Here is a 14,895-nt window from a genome sequence, read left to right on the forward strand (position 1 = left end):
CAAAGGAGGAGACTCCACCACACTCCTTGGCAGCAAATTCCACTGTCGAACAGCTCTTACTGTCAGGAAGTTCTTCGTAATGTTTAGGTGGAATCTTCTTTCTTGTAGTTTGGATCCATTGCTCCGTGTCCGCTTCTCTGGAGCAGCAGAAAACAACCTTTCTCCCTCCTCTATGTGACATCCTTTTATATATTTGAACATGGCTATCATATCACCCCTTAACCTCCTCTTCTCCAGGCTAAACATGCCCAGCTCCCTTAGCCATTCCTCATAAGGCATCGTTTCCAGGCCTTTGACCATTTTGGTTGCCCTCCTCTGGACACGTTCCAGTCGGTCAGTGTCCTTCTTGAATTGTGGTGCCCAGAACTGGACACAGTACTCCAGGTGAGGTCTGACCAGAGCAGAATACAGTGGCACTATTACTTCCCTTGATCTAGATGCTATACTCCTATTGATGCAGCCCAGAATTGCATTGGCTTTTTAAGCTGCCGCGTCACACTGTTGGCTCATGTCAAGTTTGTGGTCAACCAAGACTCCTAGATCCTTTTCACATGTACTGTGAATATTCTGTGCTTTAGCTTTTCTGACTTTGTGTCTACACGTGCTGGCTATTTGTTTGAATTCCTCTTTGGTGGTTTCCCCCTTTTCCATTTTTTGTACACATCCTTTTTTAATCTTAATTCAGTTAAAAGTTCTTTAGATAGCCACCCTGGCTTCTTTAGGCACCTTCCATGTTTCCGTCTCATTGGTATTGCCTGACGTTGTGCTTTTACTATCTCCCTCTTAACAAACTCCCAGCCATCATGATCTCCCTTTCCTTTTAGTATTACTGTCCATGGGATCTCACCCAGCACTTCCCTAAGTTTTATGAAGTCGGCTTTCTTAAAGTCAAGAAATTGAGTCCTAGTATGCTTGGCTGCTCCTTTCCGCTGTATAGTAAACTTCAGAAGAGCATGATCACTCGCGCCTAATGATCCTTCCACATCTACCCCACTAACCAGGTCATCAACATTGGTTAGGACCAGATCTAAAATGGCTGTTCCTCTTGTTGCTTCTCCCACTTTCTGGACAATGAAGTTGTCTGCAAGGCCAGTGAGGAATCTGTTTGACCTTATGCTCTTGGCTGAGTTTGACGTCCAACAAATATCCGGGTAATTGAAGTCCCCCATTACTACTATCTCCCTTCCTTTTGCATGCTTGGCCATCTGTTCCAGGAAGGCATCATCTATGTCCTCCGTTTGGCTTGGGGGATCTATAGTAAACTCCCACAATGAGGTCTCTGTTATTCTTCTCTCCCTTAATTTTGACCCAAATGCTCTCACTTTGGCTTTGAGGTTCTAAATCTTGGATCTCTTTACAGGTATACACATCCCTGACATATAATGCCACTCCTCCTCCTTTCTTGTCTGGTCTGTTTCTCTGAAATAGATTGTATCCCCCCATTATTACATTCCAATCGTGGGACTTATCCCACCAGGTTTCAGTGATGCCTATTATGTCATATTTAGTTTGCTGTACCAAGAGCTCAAGCTCATCTTGTTTATTTCCCATGCTTTGCGCATTAGTGTACAGACATTGAAGTCCATTAATCATCCCCCCGTGTCTCTTATTTAAGGATTTTTTCCTCCCACCACTAGGTCTGCTTGCTGTTTGCTCCATTTGGTCTATGACATTTGGATGATCATCTTCATCAATTGATAGACTCCTACCTTCAGGAGCACTGTCTCCCTCCCCCACATTAGTCAGTTTAAAGCCCTCCTGATGAGGTTTCTGAGATTTTTGGCAAAAACATTTCTCCCAACCGTTGTGAGGTGCAGCCCATCATTTGCCAGAAGTCCATCTTCAAGAAACTGCAGTCCGTGATCTAAGAATCCAAACCGTTCCTGTTTACACCATTTGTGAAGCCAGCTGTTCACTTCCACTATTTTCCCCTCTCTCCCTGGGCCACGTCGTTCAACTGGGAGGACAGACGAGATGACAATTTGTGCATTTAGTTGCTTCAATTTCCTGCCGAGAGCCTCGTAGTCTCTTTTGATCTTCTGGAGGCTATTGCTTGCAGTGTCATTGGTTCCCATATGAACCAAGAGGAAGGGGTATTTGTCAGTGGGTTTTATGATTCCTTGCAGTCGTTCAGTTACATCTTGGATCTTAGCCCCGGGGAGACAGCACACTTCCCGAGACATCTTGTCAGGCCCACAGATCACTGCTTCTGTTCCCCTCAGTAGGGAATCCCCTATTACCACTACACGCCTCCTCTTGGGTTTGGTCGGGGTTCTTCCATGAGCTGTCCGTTCCAAGGTCGCCTGCACATTCCCTGAGGACTGACTTTGCTGCTCGTCTTCATATACCTGATCGACTGTAATGAGGGAGAGATCCTCAAATGGAGTCTGCTCTTCGTCTTCCATGCTAGGGGAGAGGACCTCAAAGCGATTGTGTATTTCTAAACAATCAGAGCGAACCCTGGGCCTCCTACTTCTTTGAGTAACGTTTCTCCATATATCTGGCTCCTGTGTTTGTGAACTATCCTCCTTCTCAGGGGAGTCCCCTGTCTCCTCCTTGGTGGGGACGGTGTGCTCTGTTGCTTCCAAGAAGAGCTCCAGCTCTCTAATTCTTTGGAGCGTAGCTACACGTTCCTCCAGTTGCTGGACTTTGTCTTTTAAAAGGGCAATCAACATGCAATTGCTGCAGGTAAAGCTGCCTGCAACCTTTGGCAAGATGGCAAACATTGCGCAGGAATCGCAGGCGACTGCAGCTGTTCCCTCCCCTTCCATCTTGAGATTGTGTCCTTGGGGGTGGCTACAGAGGTCCTCCATCATAAAAAGTTTGAAGACAGGACAAATAACTTCCCCCACAAAAAAAAAAACCTAGGTCTCCCCCAACAAATGTTTGAGACTAGCTCCCCTAAATCTAAAAGATGGGAATAACTGCGCACGCCGCTAGGTGCGCGCCGCTGCCCTGCAAACTCTGATAAGCTCCTCCCACAGCTAATCCCCTGCCTCAACAGAAACCCTGCCCCCTCTGACCTTTACACAGGAAAACAGCTAATCAGCCACAAAGAAACACACACACACACACAAGAAAACCCTTTTTGCTCCTTCTTCAACTGCTGCCCTGCAAACTCTGATAAGCTCCTCCCACAGCTAATCCCCTGCCTCAACAGAAACCCTGCCCCCTCTGACCTTTACACAGGGAAAACAGCTAATCAGCCACAAAGAAACACACACACACACACACAAGAAAACCCTTTTTGCTCCTTCTTCAACTGCTGCCCTGCAAACTCTCAACTACATGCCGTAAATTTCATACCGGTGGTCCACAACTGTTCCCAGTCAGCAAAAATAATGTTATGTCCAATATCTTGTGCCCACTTTATCATAGCTGATTTCACTGTTTCATCTTGTGTATTCCATTTCAACAGCAAGTTATACATTCTTGACAAGTTCTTAGTATTGGGTTCTAACAGTTCTGTTTCTAATTTTGATTTTTACACCTGGAAGCCAATTTTCCTGTCCAACTTGTAAACCTCCATTATTTGATAATAATGAAGCCAGTCTTGCACTTTAACTTTTAATTTCTCAAAACTCTGCAATTTCAGTTTATCCCCTTCCTGTTCCAAAATTTCCCAATATTTCGGCCATTTGGCCTCCATATTGAGTTTTTTCACAGCCTTTGCCTCCATTGGGGACAATCACCTTGGGGTTTTGTTTTCCAACAGGTCTTTATATTTAATCCAGACATTATATAATGCTTTCCTGACAATGTGATTTTTAAAAGCTTTGTGAGCTTTAACCTTGTCGTACCATAGGTATGCATGCCACCCAAAAATGTTATTAAAACCTTCTAGGTCCAAAATGTCTGTGTTCTCAAGAAGCAGCCAGTCTTTCAACCAGCAGAAGGCTGATGATTCATAGTAAAGTTTCAAGTCTGGCAGGGCAAATCCCCCCCTTTCCTTTGCATCAGTTAAAATCTTAAATTTTATTCTGGGTTTCTTGCCCTGCCAGACAAATTTCGAGATATCTTTCTTCCACTTCTTGAAACAATGCATCTTGTCCACAATTTGCAATGTTTGAAACAAAAACAACATTCTAGGCAATACATTCATTTTAATCACAGCAATGCGGCCTAGCAGTGAAAGCTTCAAATTTGACCATATTTCTAAATCTTTTTTTACTTCTGCCCAGCATTTCTCATAATTATCTTTAAATAAGTTCACATTTTTAGCTGTCATGTTAATCCCCAAGTATTTCACTTTCTTAACCACAGTTAAACCTGTTTCATTCTGGAACCTCTCCCTTTCAGTAGCTGTTAAATTTTTCTCTAATACCTTAGTTTTTAGTTTGTTCAGTTTGAATCCTGCGACTTGACCAAACTCTTGAATTAGTTCTAAAACTCTTTTAGTACTAGAGTCTGGCTCTTGTAATGTAAGTACCAAGTCATCTGCAAATGCTCTCAATTTGTACTGTTATGCTTCGACCTGATATTTCACCTTCTTAACCACTGTTAAACCTGTCTCATTCTGAAATCTCTCTTTCTCAGTCATTGTTAGATTTTTCTCAAGGACTTTGGTTTTTAACTTATTCAACTTAAATCCTGCCACATGACCAAACTCTTGAATCACTTCTAATACTCTTTTAGTACTAGATTCTGGCTCCTGTAGTGTCAATACTAAGTCATCTCCAAAGGCTTTCAATTTGTATTGTTTAGCTCCGACCATTATGCCTTTGATCAAATGGTCCCTTCTAATCATATTTAGCAGAACCTCCAGGACCGAAATAAAAAGTAATGGGGAAATTGGGTAGCCTTGTAGTGTCCCTTTCTCTATCTTAAATTCCTCCATCACCACATTGTTAACTATTAATTTAGCCTTTTGTTCTGAATAAATTGCACTTATACCATTTTCAAACTCTTGACCGACCCCCATCCCCTGAAGATTTTTCTTCATAAAACCCCAAGAAATATTATCAAAAGCTTTCTCGGCGTCCTCAAAGATTAAAACTGCTTTAGTATTAATGTCCTCTTGCAATTCTCCAAAATGTTGATTAAATTCCTCGTGTTATCAGACAAGTGTCTGCCTGGGAGAAAGCCAGCTTGGTCCTTGTGTATCTCTTCCCCAAGTACTTTTTTTTAACCTTTTAGCCAAAATGTCAGCAAATATTTTGTAATCCACATTTAGCAGGGATATGGGTCGGTAGTTCTTAAGTTGTGTCTTTTCAGACTCAGTTTTCGGTATAAGTGTGATATATGCTTCTTTCCACGACTCTGGCGCTTCCTCCCCCTCCAAAATTTCATTGCAAACCTCCTTTAGTGGTTGAATTATCCAGTCCTTTAAAGTCCTATAGTATTTTGAGGTTAAGCCATCCGGCCCTGGAGATTTTCCCAATTGCATATTCTGAATGGCACCTTCTACATCCTGTTCCGTAATTTTATGATTCAACATTATCTTATTTTCTTGAGAGATTTTTTGCAGTCCGTTTGTTTTCAAGAACTGGTCTATGTCAAACTCTTTCTGGGGCCCTTGTGTATATAATTGTTTAAAATACCTCTGGAAGCATTTTCTAATTTCCTCTGGATTCTGAATGTTTTTTCCTTCCACTTTCAAGTTAGTAATGGTGTTAAGTTTTTGTCTTTTCTTCATCTGCCAGGCCAATAGTTTCCCACATTTATTTGCCGATTCAAAAGTCCTTTGTCTCATTTGTTTAATTTTCCATTCAATTTCCTGATTCATCATCTTCATATATTGCACTTGGTGTAGCTTTATTTCTCTCAGAATCTCTTGTGAATTGGGTTTCACTCTCAATCTCTTCTCCCCCTCTTTTATTTTTTCCAATTTTTTTTCTTTCTTCTCATTTTGGGCTCTCTTCTTTAATGAATTCTGTTGAATCAGAAACCCCCTCACAACTGCTTTACTTGCGTCCCAAATTACTCTTTTTTCCACTGTAGTTTTCAAATTTATCTCAAAATAGTCTCTCAAAGTTTTTTGGGCCTTCTTAATCACCTCTTGGTCTTTAAACAAGGTGTCATTCATCCTCCATCTGAAGGAACCAGTTGGTGTTAGTTTTATCTCCATTTTCACGGCATTATGGTTGGAGCACGTCTTAGGGCAGATCTCAACCTTCCTAATCTTAGGTGCCAGTCCTCTAGTTATCCATATTTGCTCAATTCTTGTCCATGTCTTTTGAGCTTCAGAAAAGAAGGTTCCCTCTCTGCCCAAGGGATTCCTAATTCTCCAAATGTCAGTCAAATCCATATTGTCAGTCATTTCAAAAAAGGTTTTTGGTAGTCTACCATCTTTCATAACTACCTGTCTCTGAGACTTGTCCATATTTGTGGATACCACTCCATTCATGTCTCCCATCAAAATGATATTGTAGTCCATATAGTCCAACAAGGTCTCATGCAACTTTTTATAAAATTCAGATTTCCCCTCATTCGGTGCATATACTCCAATTATTAAAAAAATTTCTCCTTGTGTTTGAATTTCAATTGCAATAAATCTTCCTTGATCATCTTTAAAAACAAATTTGGGTGAAAGGCTCTCTTTTGCATAAATAACTACTCCTCGCTTTTTAACCTTATCTGATGAAAAAAATTCTTGACCCAGTCTCTTGTTGATCAATATTTTCCTGTGTAGCCTTATCACATATGTTTCCTGTAAGCAAATTAGGTCCAAATGTTCCTTTTTCAACAAATGAAAGACTTTTTTCCTTTTCTCCAGGGAATTCAGTCCATGAATATTCCAGCTTAATAGTTGCAGAGACATGATGTATTTAAATTTACTCTCCTCCAACTGCTCCCAATGACTCCTCTTGTTCTAACGGTGGTATCACTTTCTGTAGTTTGTCCAATCCCAAAAGTGGTAATACTTTGTCTAATGCTGCTAGTCGTGAGGCTCCTGGTTCTCCTTCCATTCCTTTTTGCAAGTCTTCTTCGTGATCTCTCAGAAATTTTTCTTTCTCCTCTACTGATCTTATTTTAAACTTTTTACCTTTAAAGGTAAAAGATAGGCCTTGAGGGAATTCCCACCTGAAAATGGTTCTGTTTCCTTTCAGCAATGACACCAGATCTGTATAATTGGACCTGAGGTCCAAAAGTTGTTTCGGGATATCCTTAAATATCTCCACTCTTGAGTCTTGAATTATCAAGGTATTCTGGTAGTGCAGGTTCAATATTTTGTCTCTCTCCTCTTTTGATCGAAGGGTGATCAGTTTCTCACCCTGTTCTTTCTCCCTTCTCTTCCAAGTCTAAAAGCCTTTAATATCTTAAAATCTTGCTTATCATCCAATTTCCAGAATCCTGCAAATTCCTGTGTCAAAAAGTCACTTAAATTCTCTTTCTCAAGCTCAGGTACCGCCCTGACCCTTAGGTTGGTCTGCTTCTCCTTCAATTCAATCATAGACAAAAGTGCCTGGTGGGCCCCAAGCTGCGACTGATGGTCCCCAAGCTGTTTATTTATTGGAATTATCTTTTCTTCTACTGCCACTGCTTTTTCTTTTGCTCCTTGAGCTATCTTTTGATTTGATGCTGATTCCTGCAGTAACTTTTCAATTGATTCTGTGTTCGAGTTCACCTTCTGACTCAAATTATTAATACTTGTAGTGTTCTGGTCAATTTTATTTGTTGCCTCAGTGACCTGTTTACTTAATTTATCCAAAGTTTCATAAATCTTGCTAAGTACTGAAGTCAATCCTTCTTCTGATATCATCCCCTTTGCCCCAGCTTGTGTTGGATCTTCCTCTTGTGGTACAGGGGGGCCAGATGCAGATGCTCTGCGTTGCTGCAGTATTGCACTTGTCTGTTGGAGTCTAACCTTGCCTGATCTTGTTGTCTTTTCATCCACTTTTGTTGCCTTCTCATCCATGGCACTTGATCTCTAAGTCAAGGTCACTCCCACAGCCAAACTTGTTTTTCTGTAAGATTTTCACAGGCTAGTTGTAAATGGAAAATTCCCCAACCAATTGTAGCAATTTCAGTAGGCCTCTAGGGGGACGCAGTAACAGTCAATAATAATGCAACAAAATGTCTTGTCAGTTTTTCAAAAGCCCCCCTTCAGGAAAATAAATAGCAGTTTCAACTGTTTCAGAGTATCTCACTTGCAGAGTTATCTAGCAACAAATTACATTGTCTTTAAAAAGTGCAAATTCTCACTGCCAGAGTTCAATTTAATCTTGACAGTCCGTTCCCAGGAATTGAATGGTGGTCTTAGGTCTCTTTCCTTCTCCTTTCAGATTTTTAAAATAAGCAGAAAATACTTTCTCTTCTTCCCTCCCTCTCCTTCAACTCAGGGGGGGGGGATTCATCTGGTTTGACGTTTGGAATTTAAGTCTTTTTAGCACTCCTTTCTCAGTATTTAGCTTAAACAGTCTTTGCTTTGATCTTTATACAAACCAAAGGGGGACTTCCTCTTTACACCTCCCCGCTTCAGTGCCAAATTGTACCTTATTTTCCTTTTAGTTTTCAGTCTTTAAACTTGACCTACTCACGGGTTGTTGTTTATCAGCCGAATTGTCAGAAGAAAAAAGGTCAGCGCTCTCCGGCAACAGCTGTGCGGCTTCACTCCACGGAAGTAGCGATCGACTCTCAGCACCGCGCCATCCCCCGTTCCGCTCCGGAGCCCCTCGCGGGGTTCCCTTGCAAGTTGGTGGGGAGCTTTCAGTGCCCGCCGAGTCCCACGGTCACAGGCTTCGTCCGCCTGTGATTTCAATAGGGTCCCTGCTTCGCCGTAGCGGCAAGACCCGGTTTTCCGCGGAGCTTCTCCCTCCGAACTAGAAGGAGACCGCCATTGCCGATGGCGCCACCTCCGGAAGTCCAATGTTTAAGATAACTTTTATCAAAAAACCAGAAACCTTTCTATAGGGTTAACAGGAGATGAATTACCAATAGAATTCAAAAGACTATTTATGTACGCGACAATGAATGCTACTTGCCCAGAAGTGGAAAGAAGAAGAAGAGTGGATAACCAAGATGATGGACTATGCCGAAATGGCAAAGATGACCGTGAGGATCAGACACCAAGAGGACAAGAAATGCAATCAAGAGTGGAATTGTTTATAGAATATCTTAAAAACCACTGTGTATATTTAAAAACGTTAGCAGGATTATTGTAACATGTATAATGTAATATTAGTTAAGTGGGGGGGAAGAGTGAAAAAATGAACTGGAAAAATGTAATTAGATGCAAAGAAATAGGGGGAAATTTGGAAACCAGGGGTGGGGGGTGGGGGAAGTCCGAGGTATCTAAGTAATCCCAGGAGTGTAAAATTTGAAAATGATGTGAATATATACAAATTCTGTTTAAAAAACGAAAAATAAAATATATTTTTTAAAAAGAGAATTGTGAATCTGCAAATATTGTTGCTTGTATATTTGTGTATTGCTTTTCATCCCAGGAGCTCATGCCTGTTTTCCCATTCCCTCTTTTATCTTCACAACAGCCCTGGGAGGTAGGCTGAGTTTGTGAGTCGGACATCAAAGTTGTGAAACTGCATATACTTAAGGTTTGTTGTTGTTATTTTTTGCTTGGTGTCATTTATAAAGGTCAGCAAACCCTCCCCCCCCCCTTGTTTTGGTATTTTGCTGTAAGTATCAGGACTGTGAAGGATTGAAGGAGACTGCTTTTCTGCCTTTCTTTACATGATCTCTGAATGTAAAAAGAGCCCTTTGGATCAGGCAATGGGGCGCAGGTAGACCATGAGCAGGACTTGAGGGCAGCGGCACCCACCCCTCCTGTGGTTTCCACCAGCTGGGATTCAGAAGCCTTGCTGTCTCCCACTGTGGAGGCAGAGCAGGGCAGAGCATGGGGGAGCCAAGGAGGCTGGGGCCCCGGGTGCAGATTGGGGGTGTGTGAACCAGGCATCCCCCGCATGGGCCCGGTGTGTGTGCCCCCTGGGTGAGTGCAGAGGATGTTCTTCACCCTCCATGCTCTGCCCCGCTCCTGCCCACCAGCTGACTCCCCCCAGTACCTGGCGGGGGGAGGGTGCGGAGGGGGAAGAGACCCTCTGCACCCCACCCCCGCCTGGTGCATGAGTGCCCACCCATCAGCAGCTGGGGCTGGGTGGGCATGGAGGGAGCCCGGCAGCAGCAGCAGCAGCAGCAGCAGCAGCGAGGGCTGGGTGAGCATGCCCCATTCCCGCTTGGGGGGCGTGCGTATACCCCCACCCACCCCGGGCACCTGTGCCCCTCAGCATAGCCACCATGGCTAGTAGCCCTCTTAATAGCCCTCCTTAAAGCCTTTGCTGCCTCCTGTGGGAGGGAGTTCCAGAGTTTAACTCTGCAGTGGATGACATATATTTTGATTTTCCAAACAGGTGCCCAAGACCTGCCAAAATTCTCCCCTATATTACCTCCTGAAAGGAGCCCACCTTCTTCTTCAGTGTTTGCAGGATGGAAAGACCCTGGCAGCATCCTTGCAGAGCAGAGGGCCTTCACACCTTGGTATGGGGAGGGTCCTGCAGCGATCGCCCTTCCGATCAAGGCAGCACCGATTCTCTCCCCCCCCCCAACCCCTTCGCTTTTTCACCCAAGACTCCCAGCCTGCTCTTGGCTTCCTTCAGCCCAACGCCTCTTTGCAAATGGATTCCCCTTTGTATCTGAATATTTTGATTACAAATTTGCCAAAGTACCTGGCACAATAATGAGCCCATTTTGTTTGGCTAATCACAGCTGCCTATTCCCCACTGGCAGGCCAGGAAATTCGAAGCCGAGGTCTCCTCTTCACGATCACATTAGAGTTTATTAAATTCTCATTCAAACATTAGCATTTTAGGTTCCTAATCCCATTACAGCCAATTAGCTGGCCCTCCGTATAGCGTGCCGTTGTGGGTGGGCTGGGCTTGCCAGTTATTTTGCATGTGTCTGAGAGAGAGGCTCCCGATGGGGGTTTTCAGTATTCTGTGAGTTTCCTTTAAAGCAGAATTTAAAAACCTATGAGTGGAATGAACACACAGGCAGAAGGGTCATTCTCTATCAGAGCCCCATCAAAGAAGCACAGGTGCTTCTAGATGGCCAAGAGCTTCCAGGACTTCCTAACCTGAGACACTAGCAGCTGTTTGAGAAGGGGACCTCGTAGTATTTAATTGTGGACGTGTTTGGCATTTTAACACTCCAACTTCAGTGGCAAAAAGAAAACCCCAAAGCAAATGTTTCCCGATATAAATCATGCAGGGCTCAGGTTTCCACTCTCCTCTCAGCTCTGAATTTGCTGCCTGGCTGTGCTGCTTGACTCTCACTCCTTCCCTCCTTGGCCCCTCTCACAACAACAATCCTACAACACGAAAGATGTGGGATGGGTTTTAATGGGTAGGAGAGGATATATTAATTGCAATTTAGCCTTCCAGGCTCCCACGTTTGTGGGTTGAACAGAGTTTCAAAATCCCATTCTCAGCAGCAAAACTAAGAGCATAGGAATATACTTCCACGGAAGTCTAGTGTCCAGCTCAAGGGAAGATATAGTCCCACACTCTTCTGCCTTGGTCAGACCACACCTGCGATACTGTGTCCAATTCTGGGCACCACAATTTAAGAAGGGCCTTGACAAGCTGGAACATGTGCAGAGGAGGGTGACCGAGATGATCAAGGGTCTGGAAACCAAGCCTTACGAGGAGCGCTTGAAGGAACTGGGTGTGTTTAGCCTGCGAAAGAGGAGACTGAGAGGAGATATGATTGCCATCTTCAAATATCTTAAGGGCTGCCACATGGAAGAGGGAACAAGCTTGTTTTCTCCTGCTCTGGAGGGTAAAACTTGAACCAATGGCTTCCAGTTTCAAGGAAGGAGATTCCAACTAAACATTCAGAAAAACTTTCTTGACAATAACAGCTGATCGACAGTGGAACCGTCTCCCTTGGGAGGTGGTGGACTCTCCTTCCTTGGTGTCAGGGACTGGGCAGAAGAGGACACTGAAGGGGGTGATGTCAGGGGCTGGACAGAGGAGGAGGAGTGGTGGAGACCACCTCCCCAGCCTGACCCTTCGATGGAGGAGGAAGAGGAAGATAGTATAGATTTACAACAGGGGTTTGCGGGAGGTCACAGCTCAGAGGCAGATGAGGGGGAAAGTTGGGAAATGATGGGAGAGGCGGAGCAGGCAGCTGGAGAGGCAGCTGGCTGACACATTGTCACTAGAAAGCCTTCCAGACCCTTCATCTCCCAGAGCCTGGCAAGCCTTAAAACTAGGAGAGCAAAGAGCTCAAAGGCAGAGGGCACAGAGGAGACACTGACCAGTGAGGAAGTGGGAGAGAAGGGGGGTGGAGAGCCACTCAGGACAGCGCCATTAACCAAGAGGCTCTCTCTGTAAAGTCTGAAATAAAAAAGAACTGTAAGAAACTTTTCCTTGTCTTTATACTTTTCCGGCCAACCAGCCAGGAGCCACTGACAGCATCCTGACATTTGGAGGTTTCTAAGCAGAGGTTGGATGACCTCCTGTCCTGGATGCTTTAGCTGAGATTCCTGCATTGCAGGCGGTTGGGCTAGATGACCCTTGGTGTCCTTCCAACTCTATGACGCTATGATTCCATAAATTAGGCTGTAAAGCCTTGTTTTGAGCGACTCCAGCTATGAAATAAGCTGGCACCTCTTTCTTACAGGCAATAACTTGGGAAGTAAGTTTATAAATATAATTGACTTACTTACAATCTTGCATTGTTTCACAGCAATGGCAGCAGTAGAATCCATGCAGGCAAAATACTTAAATTTACAATATAACTAGCTTCGGGCATGTGCCTAAAGCTGGAGCAAGCACATAGAATCATAGAATCATAGAGTTGGAAGAGACCACAAGGGCCATCGAGTCCAACCCCTGGCCAAGCAGGAAACACCATGTGTTTGGATGTGTGTTTGCATCCAACTCTGGCCAAAGGAAGAGAGAGATGGAGGAACAGGAAGTACTACATGCTCCTTCCTCTCCAGGAGGCGAGGGGAAATGACATCACAAAGAACCCTCTCTACCAATTGTATTTCTATGATCTGCCCATCAGCAATACAGCTCTGTGGCATTAGTCCCTTCTCATGCCAACTAGCAAGAATATGTATTTGTTCGGTTTGGCTGCTGATCTCTCACAAAAGACAGGGCATGTTTGGAAAGGAGACGTTGGCATAAAGACTGGGAGTGGACAAAACCAAAACAGCGAAGGGCTTTCACCTTGGCCCGTTGTCAGGCCCTCCCTTCAGCAATTCAGGAAGGCCATTATAGGAAAATACCATATGAGGAGACGAAATGACCATGTGGCTCTGGGCAGCAGGAAAATGGAGCACACCCTTCTTCACTGCCAGTATTATATAGACATTTGAGCCAGGTTTATCCAGCCCATCCTATATACATTCCCAGGGCGTTCAGAACAACACAACATCTTCCTATTACTACAGGACGAAAGCCCAGAAATCACATATTCAGTTGCCAGATTCTGCGCTGCCATGATACTCATTGGAGGATGGTCTATGCTACAAATCTGTCCTAAAATGAAGGCCCATATTGTTAGATCTGTATCGCCCCATATAGCTGTTTTAATGGGTCTTTTTTAATTCTTCTTCTTATTTTTTATTCACCTATTATTTATGCTTATTCAAATATTCTGTGTATATGTTTTAATCTACAATTGGTTCTTGCTCCGATTTATTTAATAATTATTCGCTTAGATTCATACAGTTACACTATCTATTTAGATGTTTTGCTTATGCTGATCTGTGACCGAATAAAGTAAATTCATTCATTAGGTATTTAAAAGACCTGGGACACCCAGACCAGTGCTCTGGTGGTGGATGTTGGGATCCTGAGGGCAGTGCCCTTTGCAGCAAGCCCAGGCCCCTCCAAGCCCCCCTTTGTTTAAAAAGTGGGAGGAGCAGGGGTCTGCCTCCCCCCACCCTTGTGCAAAAGATCCAGACTCCGCTCCTGTGGCCAACAACCCACAAGGGCACCCATCTTAGGGGGTTTCCATATTGTAGCAGGAACCCCCCCCACCCCAATCATTCTGTTTGTACAAACTTCACACACACTCACACTCACACACTACATACGCCACATTTCTGTTATAAATTCATAGAAAAATCAACCATACATCGGATTTGCACTGTTCCATTTTTATTTTACTCCATATGACAAGGACTATCAAAGGGGGGTGGCTTGGTTCTGGACAGCCATAATCCCTTCACCATCCCAGCACATCCACAGGAGCCCTGCCCAGTTGCTATGTCAACCCTGATGATCCCAGACAGAAGACAATCAAGATCACAAAGAAATTGCATATGGGAGTGGATTCAGCATGGACTGAAACAAAGGACAATGATCAGATCTTCCCTCTGGGGGCAGGAAACTGCAAACTCCCCTTTGTCTCCTGGAAGTGACTCATGGGCAGGGGGAAAGGAAGAACCAGCCAGGTGACAGGGCACTCAGGTTACCACCACAACTCCTCCCTCAACCCCTCCTTTCTGTAATGTATGCATGATGTCAACCCCTTCTGTAATGTATGCATGATGTTTCTGGGGGTAGGCTTGACCTAGAGGATGGGAATTTCAAAAGTTTTTATAAGGTCTGGCACACCATCTTTCTGGGTCTTTTCCTCTCTCCTGCAAGTGAGGGGAACACCCTGTTGCAACAGTTCAATAAAGGCCAAGCCTACAGGCTGCTGTTTTGCTCCAAGTTATCCTGGTTGGTGTCTTTGTTTTTGTCCAAGGGAGCCCTCGAATTTTTCCGGTAACAATATCAAAACAAAGCAAAACTAGAATACAATTTGCAACGCAGGGATGAAGTGCTTGGTCTATGGCTGCACGTTTGCTTCCCGTTCCAGGATAAATTTTCATGAAAAGGGTACAGAAACCAACCCTTTGCTTCTGCTCTTTCATCTGGAGCCCCCCCCCCCCGCCCAGAGGACACCCCTGTCTTCCTGAAAGACACAAAGAAGGCCTGAAAA

The 14,895-nt window shown here is 44.1% G+C and overlaps 1 long non-coding RNA gene across 1 annotated transcript; it reads right to left on the reverse strand.

Annotated features, from left to right (window-relative positions):
* Positions 1–10,709: 10,709 nt before the first annotated feature.
* Positions 10,710–12,733, reverse strand: LOC310694053. The gene is made up of 2 exons (XR_014519499.1): positions 12,619–12,733; positions 10,710–11,260 (listed from the first exon to the last, which is right to left on the reverse strand). It is a non-coding gene; the product is annotated as an uncharacterized lncRNA (long non-coding RNA).
* Between the last annotated feature and the right edge of the window lie 2,162 nt (positions 12,734–14,895).

The sequence above is a fragment of the Podarcis liolepis genome (genome assembly GCF_965112155.1).
Source record: "Podarcis liolepis genome assembly, chromosome: 15".
Lineage (NCBI taxonomy): Eukaryota > Metazoa > Chordata > Lepidosauria > Squamata > Lacertidae > Podarcis > Podarcis liolepis.